The 25,837-nt window shown below is 37.7% G+C and overlaps 1 protein-coding gene across 9 annotated transcripts in view; it reads left to right on the plus strand.

The window, feature by feature from the left end:
• The window catches only part of PTPRD (protein tyrosine phosphatase receptor type D), a 685,849-nt gene that overhangs the window by 180,520 nt on the left and 479,492 nt on the right, over nt 1–25,837 (plus strand). Inside the window, exon 1 of one of the 9 annotated variants that reach the window (XM_077148193.1) lies at nt 1,948–5,755. The exons of the other annotated variants lie outside the window; for them this stretch is intronic. The gene's annotated coding sequence lies outside the window, so the exon portion shown is untranslated. Of the gene's footprint in view, nt 1–1,947; nt 5,756–25,837 lie in introns of those variants that run through there. 9 annotated transcript variants of the gene reach the window in all.

The raw sequence follows: 25,837 nt of genomic DNA on the forward strand, positions 1-25,837 counted from the left end.
TTTAAGGGTCAGAATTTTAACACACTTGTTAAATCACTTAACTATACATATATATTTTTTTCTGTTTTTTTCCTATGCAGCTTTGTCCAGACTATATACTATGAATGGTGCTGATTATTAAGATGGGATCATGTGGAGCTTTTATGTTTTGCAATATGGAAAATAGGAATCATTTACAGCCTGAAACTGTTATGAAAAACAGAGGATTATGAGAATTACTATGTAGTACCTTCTAACAAGTAAATTAATATATTGAAATAATCAAATGTTATCATTTACAGTACATATTTCTACTTACCAGATTCAGTTCTTTCTCCGTTGTTCTACCCATTACTTTTTGGATATCAGGCTTTTATATCATCGAAATCACCTAAGCTCAGATACACTGCAGATATTTCAGATGCTCAAGTCAGTGCTGATAACCTCTTGGTAGGTTAGGCCTTGGTGGGGTTCTATCCAACAGGGTAAACTGTTTACCAGGGTCTTCCATGTCCATAAAGTCAGAAAAGAATAGTTCTAAACTTTCTCTCTCAACCTTTAAGTCCCACTGTGCTGGATTTAATCTGTTAAGAACCCCAGAAAAGTCTATGTTCTTTTAATCCATCCCTATGGGTGCAGACCTGTTGTTGCTGAGACCTTTTGCATAGGTTGTTTTCATGCAAACTATAAGAAAGGCAACCCTTGTTTTAAAGTGGCAGAGAATTTGGAAAAATTGAGTACTGGTGTTGGATGGAAGGGAGAATTTGAAAGCAATGAGCTGAAATATCTAGCTGAGGAAATTCCCAAACTAAATGTGGAGAATGCAGCCTAGCTTCTCCTTGCAGCTTATAAGAAAATACAAGAGGAAAGGGATAAGCTGAGCACTGAACTCTTGGGTACAAAGAAGCCAGAATTTGATGGTCTGGAAAATTCTAGGCTTCCAGAAAGTGAAACCCCTGAGGCTAGTGTCCCACACGAGGATTTAATCGAACATGAAAGAACCGGTCATCCATGGCAGTGGGAGTCAGGATTGGAGATGGAATTATCCTGCAAGATTTGTGGAAAGTTATGTTGTCTGATGGCTGGGACCCCTGTTTGTTGTGTAGAAAACCGACAAGTTTGTTGTGGTATCTGTTATAAATGGAGCCAATGCCAGTCAGGACTAAAAGGGACAAAGAAAGTGATAGATTGAAGGAAAAATAACTTCAAAGGCAGAACCATGGAAACTGAGGTCTGAAGTAAAGAAAGCTCGGGCCAGGAGAGTGGACCCCCCATGCATGTGCAGAAGGTGAGTTTGCCCTGGAGTTTGCAGAGGGTTAGTCTTCTGCCCTGCAGGTGAGGAAGAGTGTTGCTACCTCAGGGCTCTCAGATGCCTAGGGAACTGAGGGGAACTTGGCTGCCCCATTGTTCAGGAAGAATGCTGCTGCCCCCAGGCCAAGGAGAGGGTGGATCACACTCCCTGGGGATTGGGGAGAGCCTGGCTACCACCCAGCTCTTCCAAAGGGGTTAAGCATGTGTCCCAGAGATGGCAAAGAGTCCAGGTTCCACGCAGATGCTCGAGGGGAGTGGGGGCAGAGGATAAGGTGGTATCCCCAATTTTTGGAATTGTTCATATCTTTAACCCAGTGCTTGGAGAGAGTATGGCCGCTGCATAAACCCTTGCAGAGGGTGGGACTGCCAGTCTATCAAGACCTGAGGATAAAATGTCTTTCTGTAGATGACCCTCAGACTTTGAAGTCTACTGCAGGTTTTTGAAACTGTTTTGGACCTTTGATGCCTGTTTCCCTTCTAGTTTCTCTCTCTGGCATTGGAAAGTTTTATCCTATGACTGTCTCTCCTTTGTATATTGGAAACAGATAAATTTTTCTAAGTTTCACAAGTTCACAGCCAGAGGAGAATTTTGTCTTAGGATAAATCAGGCCTGTAGCTGATTTTTTTTTTTTTTTTTTTTTTTGCATAGGCAGGTACCAGGGATCGAACCCAGGTCTCTGGCATAGCAGGCAAGAACTCTGTCTGCTGTGCCACCATGGCCCACCCTGTAATTGATTTTGATAAGACTTTGTTCTTAGTATGTTACTGAAATGACTTATGGCTGTTGTGATATTGTGATGGAATGAATATATTTTGCTTATGGAAAGAACCTGTCTCATGGTCCAGAGGGTGGAGTGTGCTGGTTTGAATCTCTTATATACCCCAGAGAAGCCTATGTTCTTTTAATCCACCCTGTGGGTACAGACCTATTGTTGCTGGAACCTTTTGCTTAGTTTCTTTTCATGGAAATGTGACCCCCACCCATTCATTGTCAGTCTTAATCCCTCTGCTGGAGTCTTTTATGAGAGGATAAAAGAAAGAAAGATTTTGGAGAGAGCTGACGAATTAAGAGAGAAGGAAAATGCCCCAGGAAAGGCCAGAAGAACTCACAGGAGTTGAGAGCTATTTTGAAACCAGAATACAGGAAAGAAGGACCAGCAAGTGTTGCCATGTGGCTTCCCATCTGCACCCCAGATGCCTTTTCCTCTGAAAAGGTATCTCCCTCTTGATGCTTTAGTTTGGACACTTTCATGGCCTTAGAACTGTAAATTTGTATCCTAATAAATTCCCTTTGTAAAAGCCGGTCCATTTCTGGCATCTTGCAGTCTGTCAGCTTTAGCACACTGAAACACCCACATTATTCTTTCTCCCTGTAAACTATGTTGCTGTGCTTACAGGGAGCTGAACTGGAGGCCCTAGATGAACGGGATGCATAACCAGTATCCTTAAGATTTCCTGGAGCCCATTGAGAAAGTATCAAGTCAATTGTGTTTCCGATTTTTCTATGTGCAAAATAAGGGTAGGAAAGAAAATGCCTTTATGTGTTATGCTGCTTCCTGGATAATTAACAATGGCTATTAAATTTGTGAGAGCCTTGATATGAAGTGAAAAGTTATATTTCTTTTTGTTTAAGTTAGAATTTTCTGTTCTTTTGAGGTATTGGTAGTTACCCATTTCATGGAAAAATGAAGACCTTGGCAATCTCAGCGGGGAGTGATAACTCCAATTTAGAGATGTATTGTGTATCCAGACTCTTTCAGAAATGATGTTTTACAGCTGAAAGATTCTTATTTAAAATAATCCTCATTGTGAAGTCTTGTGATCCTGCAGTGTGACCATAAACTTAATCAAAATCACTTTGTTAACAAAACATACACAGTGGATGCAAACACTGGTTAATTTTCTGTTTCACATAACTTTGAAGTATATTGTGGCCTTGATCACTCGGGCATTTCTGAAATGTTTTGTAGCTGTTTTGGTAATCACCATAATTGCCTTTCTCTCTTCTTTGTAGTTCATTGCCTAATTTCCTCATAATTTTCAAGTTGTAGCATGGTGTTTGCCTGAGACATGATAGCTTTAGCTGTCACTGGCCACATATATGACATCTTTCTGTTGTGCTCTGCTTTTTTTAAACATTTTTTTATTGTGAAATATAAATACAAGAAAGCATAAATTTCAAAGTAAATCATAACAAGAAGTTACAGAACAGATTTCAAATTTGATGTGGATTATAGTTACATAATTTCAGGTTTTCCTTCTAGCTGCTCCAAGACACTGGAGACTAAAAGAAATGATCAGTATAATGATTCGGCAGTCATACTCATTTGTTGAATCCTATCTTCTCTGTAATAACTCCTTCTCCTTTGATCCTTCTTCTGATCTTTAGGGGTATTTGGGCAGTGCCCATTCTGACTCTTTCATGTTGGAAAGGGCTGTCGATAATATGGGTTAGGGGGATGGAACTGGTTGATATTCTTGGAGAGGCTGGGGCCTCTGGGTTTCAGGATTTACCTGGTCTAGGATCTAGAGCGTCTGTGTTTCTGGAAAGTGATCATAGTGCATGGAACTTTTGTAGAATTTCAGATAGAGCCCTAGGTGTTCATTAGAGTTGACAGGAGTGGTTTTAGTTGGAGTTTGGCAAACTCAGGTGAATAGCTGTATCTCACTGAAGCTTGTGTAACTGTAGTCTCCACAAAAGCCTCCCCACTCTATTTAAACTCTCTCAGCCACTGATCCCTTATGATTTTACATCTCTTTTCCCTCTTTTGATCAGGAATGCATTGTTGATCCTGGTGCCAGGGCCACGCTCATCCCTCGGATTCATATTTCATGTTGCCAGGGAGATATTCACCTCTGCTTGCAATGTCCCATGTAGGGTAATGATTTTACTTGCATTGTTGGGCTAAGAGGTTACTCTGCTTTTATAACTACACAGAATGCACTTTTACCTGCTATCAGATTGTGCTGTGTCTGGATTGTACCATTTCTTGCAGGATTTTTCTTATATAATCTCCTGTTAAGGTAATTTAAAGTCTGACCAGGAGTTTCAGGGATTACTGAATCAGTGTATATCACTTTACATAACGTTTTCATTGTGGGTTCCTTGTGTACTGTCTTAGCAGTCATCAGCAGATACACACATACAGACACACACACACGTGACTGCTGGCATTCAATGTACATTATAGTTCTCAGAATATCATAAACAGTTTTCATTATTGCCTTTTATCTGTCATGATGTTTGAGTGATTTAACTGGATACTACTAAAGTAGGAAATGGATACAAGTAAATCACAACTTGTACCCATTTCTAACTGTCAAAAAAGCACAAAAAAGAAAATAGAATATGGCCTTTAATATTGTGGTTTGGAAAGCAATTTTTGCCAAATTAGTCTATGTAAATGATTCTGTGATGTGATACTTTCTCTGTGGTTTTGTAGTATTTACAATATAGTTGACTCTTAAAAATAACACAGCTTTGAGATGACTTAGCAAAGCATTTTCAGAATGATAAAATTCATTCTAACTATGAATGAAAGAGACCTTTCTTCTAGAGAATCTTTTCATTTAGTATTTGGAGATAATATGTCTGATTGAGGATGGCTTTGAGATCACATTTAAAGTGATTGGTGTGTGTTTATAAGAAAGTTTAGCAAGCTTTAATAGTGTTCACCTTGTTGTTTCTGTTGCTTTCTGAAATGACTAGCTTTTATGAGTTAAATTGAGGTTTTCTTTTTAATTGTATGTGAACTTTATCATTTTAATGGTGTGTGAACTTTCTCATTTCAGTCCCAACCTCTGAACATGCTTACATAACACACTTCTAACGTGATTTCATAATGGTATAATGGAGACAAGAAAGGTGTACTTTGATACCCAGTAAGCAAGATTGATTTATTTTTTCACTAAATCAGAGTTAAACGTTTACTAACATTCTCCTAGGATTAAATAGGTAGGCCCAACCAAAAAAAAAAAAAGATCAGAAATGAAAATATCTGGAACAAACACAGGATTCAATTCATAAGCATTTAGAGGGGAGGGTGTAGTGGAAACCATTTCCCTTCTGCTTCTCACTCTCAGGTACCTGAGAAACAAAGACAATATCAGTTTCTCTTTGAGTTGCTTAGCCCTGAGACCTATTTGCTTATGTAGGTTGGGATATATTCACTGAATGTAGCAAAGCAGGTTCTGTGGATTTCTTCCCTTCCATCCGCATCCCCTTCCTCTGTTTCCTTTTTCCTTCGCTCTCCTCCGTTCTGCCTTCCTTCTTTCTTACCTTTTGAAAGATAGTCTGGAGTCCTGTGGGTATTAAGATCAAGCGAAAGCTGTGATCAGAGAGGATGGAGTTCAGTGGAGAAAGAAGCCGACAAACAGAACCTGCACACTCGTTTTCATCTAACCAAACAGTTTGAACACTCAGACTTCTTTTCAAAATGCTGCTGTCTGCAGGGGAGTCTTTGAGGTATGAGCCTCTGTATTTTGTTTGTTTTTTAAAGTTATTCCTCCTCTCATGTTTTGGTGGGAACATGTTGTGCATTGTGAATGAAGTGTCCAGGTGGAGGGGTGGTTAATACAGTCGTCAATGCTGTTCGCTTTGCACCCGAACTGGTTTCCTTTCATATGTGTAGCAGGCATTGCTGTACACAACTCAACACGTTGCTAAAATGAGATTGTAAACTAGCTTACAGATGTATACACACAATAGGTCAAATGCTTATAAAAATATATTTCTTTCTAAAACAATTTAAAAGGGCATGAAAACTTGTTTGGACTAGCTTATACTCTAGAGAGGGTACGCTTAGGTGCTGTCCATATGTTGACATTGTTTAGGTGAGGTGTCTATCACTATTTAGGAAATTATTATAGAAAAATCACACTTTTTAAGAAATTACCTACCTAACCCATTATCCATTTATATGTGGGCTAATGAATATGAATTCCCTTAGTTAGAAGGTATCTTCATGAAATGAATATCAATATGAAAAGAAAACATTTATCATTGAAATATGGTGGCAACATTTTTTTTTCACAATTTAATGTCATTTTGTTTTCATATGCAACCATCATGTTTTCTGTAGAAACAAAATTGGAGGTCAACAGCACAGATTTGATGTGGAAAAGTTGGATAATTATACAGTAAATGCCAAATTAATCCAATCCAAATGTCCTATCTGTGCCCTAAGATTGTTGCAAGGATTAATTTAAATAACACATGCACACTGCTAGGCACACAGTGAAGTGTTCAGTAAATATTACCCTTATTATCATTGGCAGACAAAGTTTCTCAGGCCATTTTTTACAGTATCAAGCTTTGTGAATCTTGGCAAAACCATTAAACTCCCTGGGTCTCATTTTCCTTACCTACAAAGTATACGACTTGGAGACAGATACCAAATGTCATTTCTAAATATACAACTTGACTTAATCCATAGGCTGGATCATGAAAATTCATAAATAAGCAAAGACTGGTTTGGTATTCTGAAGCATATATGTTATTAAAATATAAACTTTACAATAAAGTAAATGCTAATTTACCTGTTGAGGGATCACTAATAATTAATCAATTAAAATAATACCTTGGGGAAAGAAAGCAACAAGTTACTCTCTGGCAGGAGTTTTAAGATATCTTAAGAATCTTAAGGATGCTCTTTCTGCACACGATGAACGATTTCTGAATAACCCTGCAAGCGAATGGTCATTTGCATACTGTCCCCTCTCTGTTTCTCCTCTGCCAGATAGAGTGGGCTCCCCCTTTGCTGTGGACTCTAGTGGCCTGTCTTGATGAACACGACCGTCTCTGTTGCTTCACCCTGGCCTCCTTTTTCCACCCTCCCTGGGGGGAGCTGAGGGAGTGTTCTTGAGTGGACCTAGACCTGGGCCTTATTTCTCCGCTGGGTCACAGAGCTCTCCCTGCGCTTGAGACAACCCTGTCACACGTCCACTATTCTGCCACTTCAGCCTGCTTTCTGCATTCCTTTCTTGTCTAACTTCTTTACTTAATACCATCTTTTTTTTTCCTTTGAGGATGCCCTTCAAAGCACCCAGAGTCTCTTTCAGAATCTGCGCAAAATTCTCCTTATATCTTTTCATCCTTTAATTTTTTTTTCTTAAATACTATACTTCAAAATGATTTGTATGTACTTACAATAAGCAAAATTATTGAAAGGGAGTAAGGCAGAGCGGATTAAGAGTTTGTGCTCGAGAGCCGAACTGTCTGAGTTTGTCCCCTGTTCTGTATCTTGCGAGCAGCGAGACTTTGGGCAGGTCACGTCATTTCCTGATAGGTAAAATGAGGATAGTAATAGTAACTACTCCGTGAGGTTGTTTAATAAATTTAAATGGTTAATTTTGGTAGGGAGACTAGACTTTTATACCCATGCAACTAATTCAAGCTTTCTTATTTAATTAATATTTGAATTTGTCTACTAGTATTACCCCAATAATTATTTCTGAAACCATTAATGCCTCAACTATGCTACAATAACTCTTTACAGAATTATACTGTTTCAAAAGAGGTTTCATATAGGTAATATGATTAGAACTTCACAGTTGTTTCCTTAGGTATTGCCGTCATCCCCGTTTAACAGATAAGGAAGTGAAAGGCAGAGGGGTATAAATGACCTGTTGAAGATTGCGCCTATTTAGTGACAGACTGGGCCTTGTGTCTGAATCATCTGACTCTCCAATTGTTTCTTTATTCCATGCTATTGATATATAATACAAAGAGTATATTTCTGTGGGAAAACATATTAAGAGCTGTGTTTATCCTCCTCCCAGTTATTGAGCTCCCAGGTTGTTGTTGATACTCTGTCGAGTCCTGAGGCCTGCTAGTAAGCAAGTCAAGCACTCCCTGTCCAGCTCCAGTGCCTGCTATCCAGGGGGGAAAATCACAGTACAGTGAGAAGTTGAAACGAAATGTCATGCACCAAGACATTGCCACAAAACATGATGAGTGTTATAAAAGTTCTACCCTGCTCTAATAACTTTAAAAATTACCCCGTTACCGTTATTTTAACTCCAGTAGAAAGTTACTCAGCAGTAAAAATAGGAATGAAGTACTGACACATGCCCAAAATGGACGTATCTCAAAAGAACCACGCTCTGTGAATGAAGCCACACACATAAATGTATGACTTCCTTTATATGACATTTAAAATAGGTAAAGCTAATCTATGGTACCAATAAGCGGAACAGTGATTATCTTAGTAGCGGGCAGAAGGGAGCAGGGATAGGGTGTGACTAGGTGAGGGCACCATGGAGCTTTCAAAGTGATGGAAATGTTCTCTATCTTCATAGAGACATAGGTTCAACGGGTCAAAAACTTATTGGTCAAAGTTCATTAAACTACCCTTATGGTCTGGATATTCCACTCTATATATGATACATTAATCATGAAAAATGAAAAATAGTTTTCATTGTTTACATTAAGGACACTTTACTGGTTATCTATACAACTTGGTAAGCTCTCAAATAGTAAATGTAAATTGGATGCACATGACATATGGCATTGCTGGCAGAATGTGGTAGAGGTTTTCTAAGAATATTTGTTTCCTTTGCAAGTACTTCATTATAAGAAACACCTTTGCCCACACATGATGTGAAGATAAAAGCATCCTGAGTTATTTTAAAGGAATGACAAGCCTGTCAGGCCTTGAGTTCCCTGTTTTTACTAGGGGGTGCAGTCACAAATTATATACACATATTTAATTTTGTGCTGTTGTAATGTTTACTACACTTTACAGTGAACACAAATGAAGTATGATCTTGATATTTTATTAAAAATTTTTTTTGGAAATGTATAGAAAAATAACAAGCTTAGTTTCCTTCCTGCTTTTTGATAACTTCAGTTGTCACAGAACCTGATACCAATTTTGTAACAACTCCGTGTATTTCACAGCAGCTTTGGGTATGCACATGTCCTAAGGTACTACTTACATACTCGTGTTTAACACAGATCTTTAAATACCAGTCATTTCAAAGCATCAGCCTCTTGAAGACTCAAAATTATTCTCTTTCCATTCAGCATGTGTTTCCTAATCTCTATTGTGTCAAGTTTTTTATCTGTGTTCTTCATCATCCCCTTTGTGGGATTTACTTCCCTTCTTAATATTGGTCTTACTAGAAAAATGGATCAGACAGTGCCTAATACATTATTGAATATATTTTCTTATCATTATTTCGATGATGGTGATAAGTGCTAATTAAATGTGCTTTGGGATATTATACTAATAATTATGGAAATGTAAATTTTAAAAGAAAGATGCTCTCTAAATAATTTCACACCTATTATTTTGAATCTATCTTATTTAAGTTCACTTAGCTATGGCTTAATTGGATTAGATCCATGTTTAATTTAATTTAAAAATTTTAATGACCTCTCATGAGCAAGAATAAATCTTTGGAGAGATATGATAAATATCTATAAGTTCAAGGCATCCACTGTTTTGAAGTGTAAATGATGGGCTGACTTAAGTTGCCTTGCCTGGGGTAATTTTTTGTTCCAGAAAACTGAAATTCCTTGAATACTAAATTGATTGATGGGTTGAGGCATTTGCTTGTTTACTGTAGATATTGCTACACTTTGGGCATTAAAATATGAATTCAAAATTGCCTTTATCCTCCATGAATTTAGTCTAGTAGGGAAAATAGGAGAACATAATATAGCAATTTAGAGTGCTAGTATTTTAATGGAAGTTCAGTGATCCTACAGAAGAAGAAGTAATCAACTCAGTTCTCTATGTGTGTATTTGTGTTTGTGTGTGGAGGGGCTTCTACTTAAAGTAGAAGAACCACTGTTGGATCCAAAGAGTGAGCAGAAATCTGCCCATTTGAACAAAGGGAGAAGGGATATTCCTGGCCTAAGAAGCAGCATATGCCAGGAATGCATGCTCATTTGAGGAACCCTTAACCTTTTAAAGGGATGGTTGAGATCAAGAGTGTGTGGATGGTGTTCTAGTTTGCTAGCTGCTGGAATGCAACACACCAGATGGATTGGCTTTTAATAAAAGGGGATTTATTTTGTTGGTTCTTCAGAGGAAAGGCAGCTAACTTTCCGCTGAGGTTCTTTCTTACGTGGAAGGCACAAGATGGTCTCTGCTGGTCTCTCCAGGCCCCTGGGTTCCGACAACTTTCCCTGGGATGACTTCTTTCTGCATCTCCAAAGGCCTGGGCTGAGCTGCAAGTGCTGAGATGAGGAATGCCGAGCTGCTTAGCTTTGCTACATTGCGATCTCTCATTTAAGCACCAGCCAATTAAGTCAAACGTCACTCTTCGCAGCAGACACGCCTGCTAACCGACTGCAGATGTAATTAGCAGCAGATGAGGTTCACGTACCATTGGCTTATGTCCACAGCAACAAGACTAGGTATGCTCATCTGGCCAAGGTGACAAATGAATCTAACACAGACGGAGAGTTTGGAGAAGCAGTCAAGGACACGTCAGACAGGTTTTGAAATCTAACATTTGTTGGGTATCTTCTATATGCTACACACTGTATATTTATTGGCAATCAAAAGCGGTACTAAAAAAAAAAAGAGGTACTATCCTAGCAAATGGGAAGCTTACCTTCCAGCGGGAAAGTCAAATAATAAATGAATAATGCAGATACAAAGTGATTAAGGGCTGGGAAGAGGAAAAAGGCAGGGTCTGCCTTCTTAGAATCCTGTTCTTGCAAATCTCTCTGTGGAGGCAACATTGAAGCTGAGTCTAAAAGAGGGGAAGTGATCAGTGGCAACCAGATAGTGGGCATCAGAGTTCTGGGCACAGGAAACAGCATGTTTGAGGTATGAGAGTCAGGAAATGATGAACTGAAAGGAGGCCAGCAGGGAGAAAATGAAAGCTGGCCAAGGGGTCTGATGGCTCAGGCTTGTGGGCCATGGTAAAATGAGTGGATTTCATTAAGACACAATGAGACATCATGGGAGGATTTGTAAGCAGAGGAGTGGCACACTAAATTTTTTTTAAAACTTTTTTTATTGTATAGTATAATATATATACAAAGCAAAGAAATAAAAAAACAGTAGTTTTCAAAGCACTCTTCAAAAAGTGGTTATAGGACAGATCCCAGAGTTTGTCATGGGCTACCATATAATTTTCTCATATTTTTCCTTCTAGCTGCTCCAGAATATAGGAGGCTAGAAGGCTTAAATACTTTTTTATCATCACAAATGACTTTTTTCCTTCTTTTTTTGTGAACAATAGCATATATACAGAAAAGCTATATAAATTTGTAAGCACAGAATCATTATTAGTTGAGAACGTATTTCAGACATTGATGGGGGTTACAGTTTCACAATTTCAGGTTTTTACTTCTAGCTGCTCTAAAATACTGGAGACTAAAAGAGGTATCAGTTTAATGATTCAGCATTCATATTCATTTGTTAAGTCCTGTCTTCTATGTATAACTCTATCATCACCTTTGATCTTTCCGTGTCTCTCATTGGGGTTGTTTGGGCTATGACAATTCTAAATTTTTCTTATTGGAAAGGTCTGTCACTAATATGGGGTAGGTAGATGGAACTGTCTGGTGTTCTGGAGAGGCTCGACTAGGTTTCCAGACTTATCTGGACCAGGAACCCATCTGGAGGTTGTAGTTTTCTGGCAAGTTACTCTAGGGCCTGGAACCCTTGGGCACACTGGATTTTTGTTTGTAAAAAGATTCTTTAGCTGCTTGTTTTTAAAAATATTCCTTAGCTGCTGTGAGGAGAATAGATTGGAAAGTTATGAGTAGAAATTGGAAGGCCATTTAGGAAGCTGTTGTAGTTAGTCCTGATGAGATGCGGTGATGGCAGTGGAGACAGGATTTCTGATGAATTAGATTAGGGGTGGGGTGGTAGAGTATGAGGAACAGGGAGACATTTAGCCAGCTGCAGGCTTTAGTCTTGAAATGGTGTCATTTACTGAGATGGTAAAAGCTATTGAATGAATGTGTTAGGGGATGGGGAAATCAGATTGGAAACCTTTGGTTTAAGGTCCCTGGGAAACATCCAAGGGAAGAGGGGACTATGTATTATATGATCCTAGAGCTCAAAGGAGAGGATAGGCTGGAGATAAAAATGTAAGAATCATTGAAACGTAGATGGCAATGAAAACTGTGGGAAGGGATGAAATCACGAAGAAAGAGAATGTCTAGAAGAGTCAGTGGGTTACTGTAGCATTTAGAGGTCCGGCAAAGGAGGTGAAACTTCCCAGGAGCCAGGAAAGAGCAGCCCACATGGTAGGAAGAAAATCAGGATAATAGGATATGGTTGAGGTTCAAGAGAGAAGAGGGTGTTGAGAAGGAGGATGCGGATTGAGCTGTTAGGTTAAGATGAAAACAGAACACTGACTATTGAATAGCTTAGGGGAGCATTTGTTGTTTGTTCACCTATAGATGGAGGAAAGCCTGGAAGGATTTCATGCAGGGGACCGACCTGACCAGAAGCATATTTTAGAAAGGTCGTACTGTGGCTTCTGTGCCTCCTGTTAACATTTTCTACTTTTAACATGTTATCCTACCTTATCTTAAAGTAAATGACTGCAGCACATGTAGTGGTTAACAGGAAGGGACCAATGAAACCTAACTGGATTCATACTGTTCTTTTGTCAGCTGTGGGACCTTGGGCAAGTTACTTAACCTCTGTAGGCTCCAGTTTCCTTATGTGTAATGTGGGGATAAAGCCCCCCCGCCAAGGGTTATGAGGAGTAGTGCGAAGTACAAATAAATTCTCAGTAGTAGTAGTTAGTGTCAATACTGTATTTGCAAGTAAGTATATGCCTTTCACAATGACGTTTTCCTCTTCCCCTGTGGTGGTAGTTTTAACATTAGCCCTCAGTTACCATGTCCTTAACCTTCCAACCAAGGTATAAATGCGACAATTCTACTCTCTATGGGAAAATTTCCAAATTGTAGTGATCGCCTGGCTGTATACAATTTAAAGTGCCTTTTCACTGTCAGAACATATGTTTATAATGGATTGCACTCTAGCATTTTATTCGCAGTTCTTATGGTCTTTTACTTCTTGGTCTACCTTTTGTTTTTAGCAGTTAGGGTGCTAGAGCCCTTGCTAAGGCAGATATTAACCAGCATGTGGATAAATGTTTGGAGGGCAGATGTTAAAGAGAACAGGCATCCCAAAGAGAACAGACATCCCAAAGAGAGCAGACGTTCTAAATCATTGAGGAAATTGTCAGTGCCTTAACCACAGTGTCTGGTTGAAGCTTGCTACAAAATAAGAAACATAAGAGGGGTGTAAACTCTTTTGCATTTTTGGAATAATGGAAGCTGGAAAATGCTTACCAAGCAAAACAAAAACTGAAAAATGTGTTTTCTGCTTTTACCGTGACTTTAACATTTCCTAAAGTGGAGGCAGTGAATCCTATAACTGCCTGTAATCAACCAGTTTATAGAGGCTTTTCATTGACTCAGAGTTAACTTTCTTAGGCAATTAAGGGAAATGTAGCACATGTTTAGGATAGCATGTATCTGGAGTAATGAGTCATTATTTTACCAAGAAATATCTTTTATCTTATAACTAATGAATATTTTATTATCAAATGCTCTTATCAGAAATAGTTCGAGGTACTAAATATTAAATATCTGACATCCATAAGGAAACAGTTTTATTAGTGGACAAATATGTAATGAAAACTATTAAAATAGAAGTAGTCATAAAGAGAGATTTCCTTTATAACATTCAATAATTGGTATTTACTTTCTTAAAACAACTTTATCAGGATCTAAAAAAGTGTTAACTCAAAATGAACCCATCATTTAAAATTGATTTCAAATTTTTTCCTACTATCATTTCAATTCATTCACTTATACTGATATAATTATCAGTATACAGGTAAGGGTATTAAAATAATACCTTTGGGGCAGTGTGACAGTGGTTCAGTGGCAGAATTCCTGCCTGCCATGCCAGGGAGACCCGGGTTCAATTCCCAGTGCCTGCCCATGCAAAAACAAACAAACAAAAAACTAACAATAATAATACCTTTGGTTGCGGCCCTAAGATGATAGACAGTAGATACCAAAGTGAGATTCCATACCAAGAGACAGAATTTAAAGGAAATACTGGCCAGTTGTTTTGGGGCCTGATCTGAAAGGAGGAAAGGATTCATGACGAGGATTTCTTTGTCAAGAGCTATTCAGTGGCTCCCTTCCTCACTTCCTCCATGGTCTTAATGGGAAAGGAACATTCAAGGGAACATCATTAGAGCTTTATGTTTCCTGAAGTTTGGGGGATCCAATGGATTGTTTTTTTCTTCCTTCTCAGAAAACATAAAAGGGGCATGAGACAGGCTGGTTAACTACTTATCTCAAAATGGGGGAAGGCAGAGGGGACTGAATCGACCTTCACTCCCAGAGTTTGCTAGGGCATAGGTTTTGTGAATGTTTCCTGAGGGGAAGTTATGGCTTGTTAAAGTTTCCTAACATTTTATACTTAGCTAATGAATATGATCATAGTTCATTATGGTTAAGATGATATTCTTCTTTGGCCCCTCTCTCTTCAAATGAAAAACTGGATTGAGGGCAGGCACTTTACTTTGTCTTCCTCATTTTAAATGCTGAAGTTTAAAGGGCAGGTTTTGGAGCTAGACTGCCTGAAATAGAATTCTAATTCTGCCCCTTACTAGCTGGGTGACCTTTGGTTAAATTATTTAAATTTTTGTACTTTAATTTCTACACTGTGAAATGGGCATAATAATTACTTCCTCATTATGGGTGGTTTTATTAAACACACTCATATAAAAAATATAAATATATAAAGAACATTTCCTGTCACATGGTTAAGTACTCAAGTGCTAGCAGATATTAATGTTTCTTGTGTTATTACTCCTATATTATTATTATAAATGTATCAGTTTCTATCTTTCTCCTCCTGAAGAAGAGAGAGTGAACATTCAGAATATCTAAAAATAATGCTTTGAAGCAGTTTTCTTTGTTGTGAAATGGCTACTTTAAAATCTTGAAGCAAGGGTACTCAGCTCAATGGCCATGGAAAGTTAGGCTTTTATAATAAGCTGGTTCCTAGAGTGTAGCATTCTGTGGACAAGGAGGACAAGATGTAGGAGACACAAGTGTGGTCTTTCTGCTTGAATTGCCCTTTCTGATTATGTGTCATTGAAAGAGTAATCTAATTCCAGCTGACACTAATTCACAGTGCTGGATCATAAAGGAATAGGGCCTTAAGTAAGAATCTCTGAGATAATTTTATTGAAAGGAATTAAAATGTAATGTAGAAGGTTAATATGTGCCCCAAGTTTCCCAAAACACTTTTATATTAGTGTTTCCAAATAAAGTCAAATGAGTGGAAAAATATGATAAATAGTAATTGTTGCCACTGAGCCATAGGATGATCAGGTCGCAGAAGGAAAGTAGTAGGTAATTTATTATTCATTACCGAAGGCAGTGATTTCTTTAATTCAAACAAGGGTAAAGATAACAAATTCTTGTGTCTCTTCACTTTGAAAGTTCAACTCTTGTTAAATAATCACTTCCCAGCATACTGTACCTTGTTCTGGTGTGGTGATATTTCATATTTAACCCGGTAGATAAACATAGTAATTAGTGAGCTTTGTCCTTTGCCTTGTTAGCCGCAGAATACTCTATTCTGCGAAGTGATGACGGGGGTGGGGGGGGGGGTGGCTCTTCAGAAGTAATTGTTTAAGATCTGTTGTAAGAGCGATTAGCTCTTATTTAGAATGGCTGTATTATATTGCTATAAAAATGGCTAAATGTATCCTTGAAAGGGAAAATTGCAATTACCAAATCCATGTTAACAATTTGTCTGAGATTTTTAAAATGTCATAAATGTTATATTAGCAACAATTAATTATCATATGTATAAGAAGCAGTGATTTTGCAGGAAGCACATCTGAGTATTTGATTTGTTCTACTTAGGGTAAATGAGTATAATGCCATTTCAGACGTATCTCATTTTGAATTTAAGCAACCTGGCTTATTGGCTGTATGGTGTTTGTCAGACTGTTTAATCTCTATGAGCCTTCAGTTTTCTCATCTATTAAATGAGAATACCTACTTAGAATGTCTGTGAAAATTGCAGATACATACATACACATAACTTAGTGATAATATAATAATATATATAGCAGTGAATTAAAAAGCTCTTAGGACAATACTTGGCTTATATGAAGTATTTGCTAACTGGTTAATTTTACTATTATTACAAAAAAAACAGCATTATAAATATATGAGCTATTAAACCTAATTAAGCTTCATTCTTTCCCCCTAATCTCTTCCTGCCTATCTCCTAAATTGTAAAAAAAACTATATGAGGTGAACCAGAGAATACACTTTATAAATTTCCAACTGGCCACACATAGTAAAGTGCTATCATTGTTTATTATTAGATATATAACTTTATGTCTAAAGATAATGCCAATTTATGTTATTATATTTCAAACTTTTAGATTGACCTTTAGCTTATTTGCATAAAACTTCTAGAAATTAGAATGTATAATCTTGATTTATGCAATGTTTCCTTTCACATTTTCTAAAGAGTAATTCACAGTTACAGTTTAACTCAAACAAAAGTGACCTGAAATTACTCCTGCTAAATTTTGAACTCCTCATATCATAGCTGGGTGGTCAGTTTGTTCAATTCACATTGATATTTTGCCTTTTAAAAAATCCTGAGCAACTGATTTTAGTTTTATTTTGTGTAAACTCTCTTCTTAATTATATTCCCTACCTGGTCGTAGTTGTAGTTGTTAGTGTTTAGGAGCAAAGTCTGATTAGAATTCTGGAAATTCTACAACTAAGCCTAGGAAGAAGACAATGTTTACTTAAAATTTAAGGTCGATCTTATGTCAGAGGCTGGGCCCACTAACTATCCACTTCCGTAATCACTTTGCTTGTATGGTATCTTATGGATGTCATCATTCCATGAAAAAAAAATAGGTTGTATTTTCTATAAGCGTATGATATAAGGTGAGATCAAAGACTTCTTGTAGTATTTTTGAGTCAAATTATAGATAGACAGAATAAAATGATTTACTCAACAACTTGGGGTAACATTTTTTTGTAAAATCCAGCTACTCTGGAGATGAGTGTCAAGTTGTTAAAGTTCATTAAAGCTGTTGCTCATAGTTTTTGTTTTGAAAAGTGATGTTAACTAACATGACGAACGTTCTGTAGAGGTGGAGTTATCCAAGTCTGAAACCATGTCAGAAACATAAAGTGGCCTCTAAATGTAAGGCTGTTGTAGGTATTACAAGTTCATAATGCCATGCTGAGGGAAAATATTCAAAAATAAAGAATCCATGTGATTTCTCTCATCCATTTTCTTGACTTTTAAAATGATAACCAGTAAAGCTAGGATTCTTTCTATGGACGTTACACCTATAGTTCAAGTGTGTGTGAAGCACAGAAGGTTTGCAAAGGAATGATGATAAAAAAATTCAGCAAGATGAAAGAATTCTCTTGTTGTGCTCCCGAAAAGAGGGAAAAGAATCCATTTTACAAAGGGCATGCGCTGCCAGGTAAATTCCTTTTCGTTTTCTCTCATCCCTGGGACTAGTCTTTAAAAGGCTTTTATTTATGTAGCAAGATGGAACATGACTAATTTAAGATGTTGGTACGGAAGAAATACATATTTCTCTAATTTTAAATAAGAGCTGTGCTTTTCACCTATCTCTAATAGGGTAACAAATGTAGTGTTAATTTAGGTGAGTTATACTTTCTATATGAGTTTGCTAACAGAACTTGACAGAAAAGCCTTTGTGGAGAAGCTTGATTGGTCTGGTTACCATGGAAACATGTTTGAATGGAAGAATTATTTCCTTTAGGAACCTTTCCTAAATGCTGTTTTGTACCTTATAACGATATCACTAGCTTGCCATTCCTGTGAGAAGGTGAGAAGAGATCACTTCTAGGGTCATCTTAGTTTCTTGTGTTTATAGATTATCTTCAGCAATGAGAAACTGCTTGGCTCATCTCATTCTTTCCATAGCTGAACAAATTATGTTTTTCAGTATACTCTGATAATAGGAACATCATGAGACCGTTATATCTTAAAATGCGCAAAGAATAAACTAGATCTAGACCAGTAATGCATTTCCTAAATCTCATGTCTGTTATGGATTTTTAAGTCCCCGCTTATCTTTGTTTGAACTTCTGCAATTTGTCAATAATTTGTCCTGTGAGTGATGTTACAGTTTTAAGGAGACAAAAGGGCTTAACCAACAAATAGACCAGCAGGGGCTTCATTTAAAAGCCTTAGCTGTGGTATGGTATTCTGGAATTACTGTAAACCCTAAGGCTTACATTTGAGATTTCCTTTGTTATGGGGTAAATGTCTGCTCCATTAGCACAGCACTTGTGTACAAAAATACATTGAATCAGTCAAGTACCACCATAGGGTGTTTTCCAGTGGTTAAAACAGGCTAATGGTTATTTCCCTTGTACATTCAATAATAACAGCAGTAAGGCCCATTATAACTATTTTTCTAATCAGCTGCATGTTTGTAATTTTTCATTTTCACCCCTTGGTTTAGGTCTTGGAATCAGATACTCCAAAATAAACTCAAAGGCTTTAACTAAAGAATTTTATCCACACTTTTGGTGCCAGTAGTATGGTGACTTTCAAGTTGCTTGGGCATGATTTTGTGCAGAAGGGATTTTTAAAAAAGGGGAAAGAATGACCCCGCAAAATCGCATGACTTTATAATGATATCATGAATATTTTAAAGCTTGCAACATGCAGTTTCTAACTTTTTGATCCCATAATTGGTAACAAAATTCATAGGCAGTGATATAACTTGATTAATATAGAATTAATGCTTTATTTTGATGAGTGAATGTTAGAATGCAGATTTTTCTAACTGCCTCTGGATGCTTATTTTCAATTTCTAAACCAATCCTTTTGTCTGAGTTTTCTGAAATGACCCTGACTGACAGTTAAATAAGCTATTGGGAAAGATTGGAAGCATTTTGAGTCTAACTCACCTCACATATTTTTTATTAAGTATTTTGAACTTTGTGAATTATCTTGGAAAATATATGTTTCAGTAGTATATACAACTACTGTGATTAAAGGTAAAGCAGTTAAGTTTATGTCAGTAAAAGTGTCAGAGGCATGATTTGAAGACGGAGAAACAAATGATGTCAAATGTAGTATTTTCAAATGCATGGTCCCACTTTATCTCCTTCTTTCTGCATTATATTGGTCTTTCCCCATTTCTTCCTTCAATAAAAAGGAAGAGAAAACGGAAAGAAATGCTGAATTCTATGAAGTGATATCATCTTTAAATGTGGGATATGACAGTTCTTGTACATTACCTGAATTGGAGGCACAAGAAAACTGAGTCAGATTTACCAGTGTTTGAGAACAGAATTTATTGAATAAGAAGAGGTAGTTTCAGACAAAATTGATATAATTGTTCTAAGTTCTGTCTACACAAATGAATCTTCCCCATAAAACTGCATAGAGGCACTTATAAAGTGATTGTTAGATTCAATAATGGGAGCCTTCATCTTCTTTTAAAATTAAGAGCTTCTCTTCTAAATAGTCTATATTGTTTTTGCAGACTCAGTATATTCTCTTACCAGTTGAATAATCTATGTTTGATTATATGTACATGGGCGCCACTCCTCCAGTTTAAAACTTTCCTTTTGACTCATCTTTATTATGGTAAAAGATAAACTTTGCATGAATTTAGGCTTTCACAGCTTTATTGAGGGACTTATGAACTGGACAGCATTCTATATAGAAAGTAGAAGGAAGCTGCACTGAGGGGTGGAAAGGGGAAGCTCACATAGAGCAAACACAGAAACAAATGAGGAAATGTTTTCATTGGCTGATATTAAATTTCCAGTTTACCCGAGGGGGAGATTCTTGCTAAGGGGCAGCAGATATATGTTGATTATTATGGTATGCTTATTCATTCTAGTAAGTGCTCTCTGCTGGAACAAAACTAGTTTATTTCCAGGTGTTGCTTATTTGTAGTTCTGTAGGTTGTGTCCATTTTTTTTGAAAGGGCTTGAAGGTAAATTGTATTTGTCTCCTGGAAAAGCCTTCCTCAGGGAGGGGTTTCTCTGGGCGGTGCTCAGTGCAGATGGTCATTTTATTTTTGTTAATAATTATTTCTGTTGTCTTGGATGAGCTATGTCAAAATTGATTTTATGTTCTCCAAATGTATATCTCTTCCCTGGGATGTCTGTCTTATGTATTGGGATACACACAACTACAAGGTACATATATTCATGTACATGTCCTGACTTCCCTGCCAAGTAGTTCTTCTATCTTAACTTCTGTGCTGCCTTTGGCACTGCTGACTTCACTTTTTCTTGGGCCTTTTATTGGTCTCAATTTCAGGTTTTTACCCTCCCCTCATTCTGCTTATGGCTCCAGGAACACTTTGGATTCTTCTCACCCTCCTTTCTTTCCTCCACGTACAGCAACTCTCCCTGAAGACTTCCTTGCTTAGTCCTGGCCCCCCTGCCCTCACTCATAACTGTAGAGTGATTCTTCATTTGCATATAAAATTACTACAAATGCAGAAGATGTCCTGTTCCACATTTTTTAACCTTGACTTTCTAGCTGAATGCAGGGCATTAACTCAAGTTTCAAGATAGAACCCCCAGACCATATACTTTTATACTTGTATAATGCCCACTTTGCATTTATGTGATATGTTTTCAGTTCCAAACCAGTAAACATTTACTTAGTGTCCCTTACATTTCAAGCACTGTCCTGTATGCTGGGGATGTAAAAGTGCATAGTCCTTGGGCCTAGCCCCTTCAGAGATTAGCAGTTTAAAAGGAAAACAAACACATAAATAAATCTGACTGCATTCCAGTGTTCTGCAACTGAGAAAGGCCGAGAGAGCTAGGAAAGCACCTAAGAGAAGTAACTAAATCAGACTAAGAGAGGGATCAAATTGGGCCAGTCTCAAGGAGGGCTTCCCAGACCAGGTAGTACCCTTGCCCATAATACCCAACAGGCTTCATTGTCATTTCCTTTCAAATTATTTTCCTCAATAAATGGATCTTTTCTATAATGTTAGATATGAGAACCTGGCTTGCTTAACAAATTATTCCTGGAACTCAGCACGGTGTCTCCTCCTGTATATTTAAATAGCAAATGAATAAACACAGCTCTTAAGGAAGAGGCCTCACTTCCTTAAGTGAAAAGGAAAAGAAGGGAGAAGGACCAGCATACATTGCATTTATCCCTTGAAATGCATTCTGTTGACAATTCTTTTCTTTTAAACTTTCAAGGTTATTTTAAATTCTGGTTCTGTATTTCCTTAATGGCTGGTGACTCCCTCCAGCCTCCTCCCCTCCCTTCCCTCATGCTTTCCTCCTAGTCTGGTCTCTGATGCAGACTTAATGATGGTTCTAATTATTCCACTCCCCAGGTCATTAATGAAAAACGTCCACCAGTGTGCTGAGCAAAATTGACCACAGTGGAACCCCATTTGTTATGCTTCCTCTGAGGCTGACACTTTCCCATCGATAGTTCCTTGCCAGGCCTGACCTTCCTGCCATTTCATAGCTGTGCAGTGTGGATCCTATTTTCTCAGTTTATTGATGATTATGTCATGAGGCACGGAATCAAAAGCTTTGCTAAAATCCAAATATAAATTGTCTCTTTCTTCTTCCCCTTGATCTACTGGACTAGTCACTCCATCAGAGGGGAATAGATTATTTTGACAGGACTAGGACTGCACAAATGTATGTTAGTTGTTACTCAGTACTCTCTTTTCTTCACGCTATGGGCAACTAGATTTTTTAAAAACAATGTTTCTGAGGTGATTCTTTGATCATAATTTTTTCTTTACAATAAGTTTGTGTATTTTATTAGGTTCAACCCTCACCCCCTGTCCTTCCAAAAGTTTAAAAATTTGATCTTGGTAGAGAAGTGATTTTCCAAGGGTTATTAATGTTTGCAACCTCGAAGGGGCTCCAAGTGGCATTGGCTAGTACTTTTAATAAAATAGGTTGAAGGTCAGTACAGATTATAAAGGTTTGAATGAAGCCAGTTTATTGAACCCTCTTCAAATTTTCTCCACCTTCTGCCTCTTATGGTTGATCTTTTTTAAGTGGTTGCACATGTACCTTTCAGAATCGATTAGGAAGTTTGGTCATCAACAGAAATTATTTCTTCCTACAAGAGTACAAAAAATATGTATATACTGACAGACAAAAGGTTGCCAGAGCAGAGAGTTATTAATTTTTCAAAGCAATTACATGGAAACTTTACCCAACTATTCCTAGTTCTATAAATGAAAATTTTACCCAAGAATGGCCTACTTAGTTTATTTTTCCTAAGAACCTATTCATAAATTCTCCTTTAAATATACTTATATCTATATATCTATATCTATAACTATATCTGTATCTATCATCTCTCTCTGTCTTTGCCAGAAATAATGTAGATGGTCTGTAACTCAGGGCACCAGGACATGCCTTCACTTTCTTAAAGGTTGGAAGTCTTTGGGGAATATTGTCATTCTGTATTAGGCTTTCTCTAGTTAGTACTTAGTTTTCCTTGTACCGTATGTAGTATAGGAATGTTTAGCTTGTTCTGCTGTTTTTGCTGAGGTACCCACTGTCGTCTGCTATAAGGAGAGCCTCCATCCTTATGAGCTGTTCCAGAATTCCGCAACCACCCCCCTTGTGTTGATCTTTCTGAATACAGATCTGTCATCCAGGCCTCTGAGGCTTTAGGTCTGAGCCTGTATAGATGTCTTTCAAGTGGAAAATACTTTCAGTCTTAGAGAAAGGCACACATATCAAGACAGAGTTTGCATGGGAAAGAAGGCCAATTTCTAGTTCATGTGTGAAGGAAATTATGCTTTAGTAGTAGAAAAGTATGAAGTTGAATTATAATATATTTTCTTTTTCTGGGGGCAAAGTTGATTTTTCTAGACTTTTTGATTAATATGAAAAAGTATTTATATTGAAAACATAAACAATGGGTTTAATGATCGACGCAGTATAGTCTTTTCAGAAAACAAAGCTTATCTTTTTATGTGAATAACACCTTTGGGTCATAAAGCCCTTTGGGGCAGGAGTTAAGAAATGATTTTTCTATTCCTTAGTGACCTAAGCTGTATTGCTCCTGATTGCGTTTGGGTTATAGTTGTAGCTTATACGGCTCTATTAAAAATTATATTATATTCATTTGTTCAGCTCACTGAAGGACCTTCCCAAGTACTAATTCAGTCTATAGATTTTCAGTGAACACCTACATTAAACCAGGTACTGAGGATAATGGTCAAGGTACGAACCTCAGTTCAGAGTGCTTATAGTGTGAGGGTGGAGTGGGGGAAGTAGATATTATCATAAATGAGGCAGTTTAGTTGACTGAGAGCTGACATCGCGGTGGTTGGAGGCACCTTGCTGTAAGGGGCATGGCTGAGAGGAGAGGTAGTCAAAGAAAGCTTTCCTCAAGTTGTAACGCAGATGGAGTCTATGAACCAAATTAGTCCTGCACCCCTTATTGTTTGGAGTGTACTGTGTTTTCAGCTTTATTAGTTGCTGTTGTAGTTGCTTTTTGTGCCCTGTCACATCCCCTCATCCACCACTGATTTTGGCCAGAGTTGTGATTCCATAAATGCTGACCACAGTCCACATCAGGCGCAGTGATTGCCTTTCTGCTCAGAGCTTTCTCCCAAACTGAACAAGCCCACTTGGCACTTAGGCAAGTACAGTTAAGAAGCATAGGGAATTATTTCCCCCAGGATCAGACTTCAGCCAGTAAAAGAAAGGAGCTGGGGAATAAATGTCCCAGCTCCCCTTATCTCTAGGGAAGATTCTGGGAGCCAGAATTTGTGTCTCTGAGGCCCCTGGGACCTCTCTAACACCTCCTTGATTGGGTTTTATGCATTCCATGTCTCACTTTGCTCTCTCTTACTTCTTGGAATCACTTCCCAAATAAATGACCTGTGAGTTGTTGTTTCAAGCTCTGGTTTAACTGGTACCAAAATTAAGACAGTTGCCAAGATTTAAGAATGGAAAGATGGCAAATAAAAATTCAGATTTCCCACTTCTCTTGAAACAGAGATTCAGTAACTGTGAGAGCACCTTTCTTTTTGGCAGAGTCAGCTGGGACTTAAAGGGTGGCTGCCCCTTAAGGTGTGGTAAGTGGAGTGCTTCGGTCTGCTCTGATTTCCACTTGGTCTGCATTCCTCATTCACATACCTCCCCAGGCTCTCGAAGCATGGGTGTTTGGAACCCTGGATGAATTTTGAATTGAATCTTTCAAAAGTTAGAAGGACTTTGCCAGGCCAGAGGGAGTAGACCCTGCTTGGCAGAGATAACCGTTATATTAGGTTCAAGGAGATGAGTATATTGTTTCTATCCCTTTGTTCCTATCTCAGCACAGTTTTATATATATATATATATATTTTGTTTCAATACTTTCCCTTTTTCTTTTCAAAGTCCATCATGCTATGGTAAAGATTATAGTTATTGAGTAGTTACTGGATTCTGACTTTCCATTAAGTACAAAAGCCATGGTCATCTACACTGGTTAATTGGATCCTTATACAAATAACCCTACAGCAATAAACACCCGTTATGTGTCAGTGAAGCATATGTTTGTGCTATCATTTGGGGAGTACTTAGAGCCCGGAGGACTGATGCATTTGCTTACCTTGTCTTACTACACAGCTGTCATAGCAGTTCTGATAGCAAGTGATAGTTCTGCAAGAGCATGTCAAATTGGTACTTATCTGTTATGACGTCTGTTGATAGACGCTCCCTTTTAGGTTTGATCCAGACAATGACCTTGATATTCTTGGCAAGAAGTAAAGGCTTGCAGTTATTGTTTTAAGAAAGAGAGACTTGTGGCTTGTGCCTCACACCCGCCATATCAAATTTTCAGGCTGAAAGTGATAATACAACAAACCCTGGCTCTTGACAGCAGTGTTATATCTACTGGATTTGTTCACATATTACACCTTCTTTCAGCTCTCTAATTGAAGTCCATGGTGATATTGTATATCAGGGTTTCAGGGTATGTACATAGAGACTGGAGTTACAGAGGGTAACACCTATTTCATGAAGAGATTTGTGAGGACCAAATCTTTAAATCTAAAAGATAGAAAAGAGTCAGTGATTCAGCTGAGAGTTTTATACAAGTTACAGTGAGATCTAACTGGAAGGAAGACTGGGCTTTGAAACAGATGATTAGAATTGGATTACAAGTTTCACAGTTAGCCCTTGGGGAAGTCTCTATCCTCTGGAAACCTCAGTTTGTCCACGTCTAAAATGGAGATGCTGGCATCTAACCTGACTACCTTACACTCTTCTGTCAATGATGAAATAAGAACCTTGGAAACATTTGTGCTTGGTAAAGAACATTATAAACATAAAATGGTGATATTGATGTTTTAATGATTTGAGCACACAGACATTTGAAAAATTAAAACATGAAGTTTAAATAACTAATGCTTTCAAACTTTTTGTAGAGTTAGATGGAGCAGAGAAGGCCAGATTGGATATCAGAGTCAGATCTGGTTTCAAGACCAAACAATATAAAAATTAGATTGACCTTAAACATGTCAGTTCTTGGCTTCATTTGTCTTGTTG

This window comes from Tamandua tetradactyla, chromosome 2 (genome assembly GCF_023851605.1).
Source record: "Tamandua tetradactyla isolate mTamTet1 chromosome 2, mTamTet1.pri, whole genome shotgun sequence".
Lineage (NCBI taxonomy): Eukaryota > Metazoa > Chordata > Mammalia > Pilosa > Myrmecophagidae > Tamandua > Tamandua tetradactyla.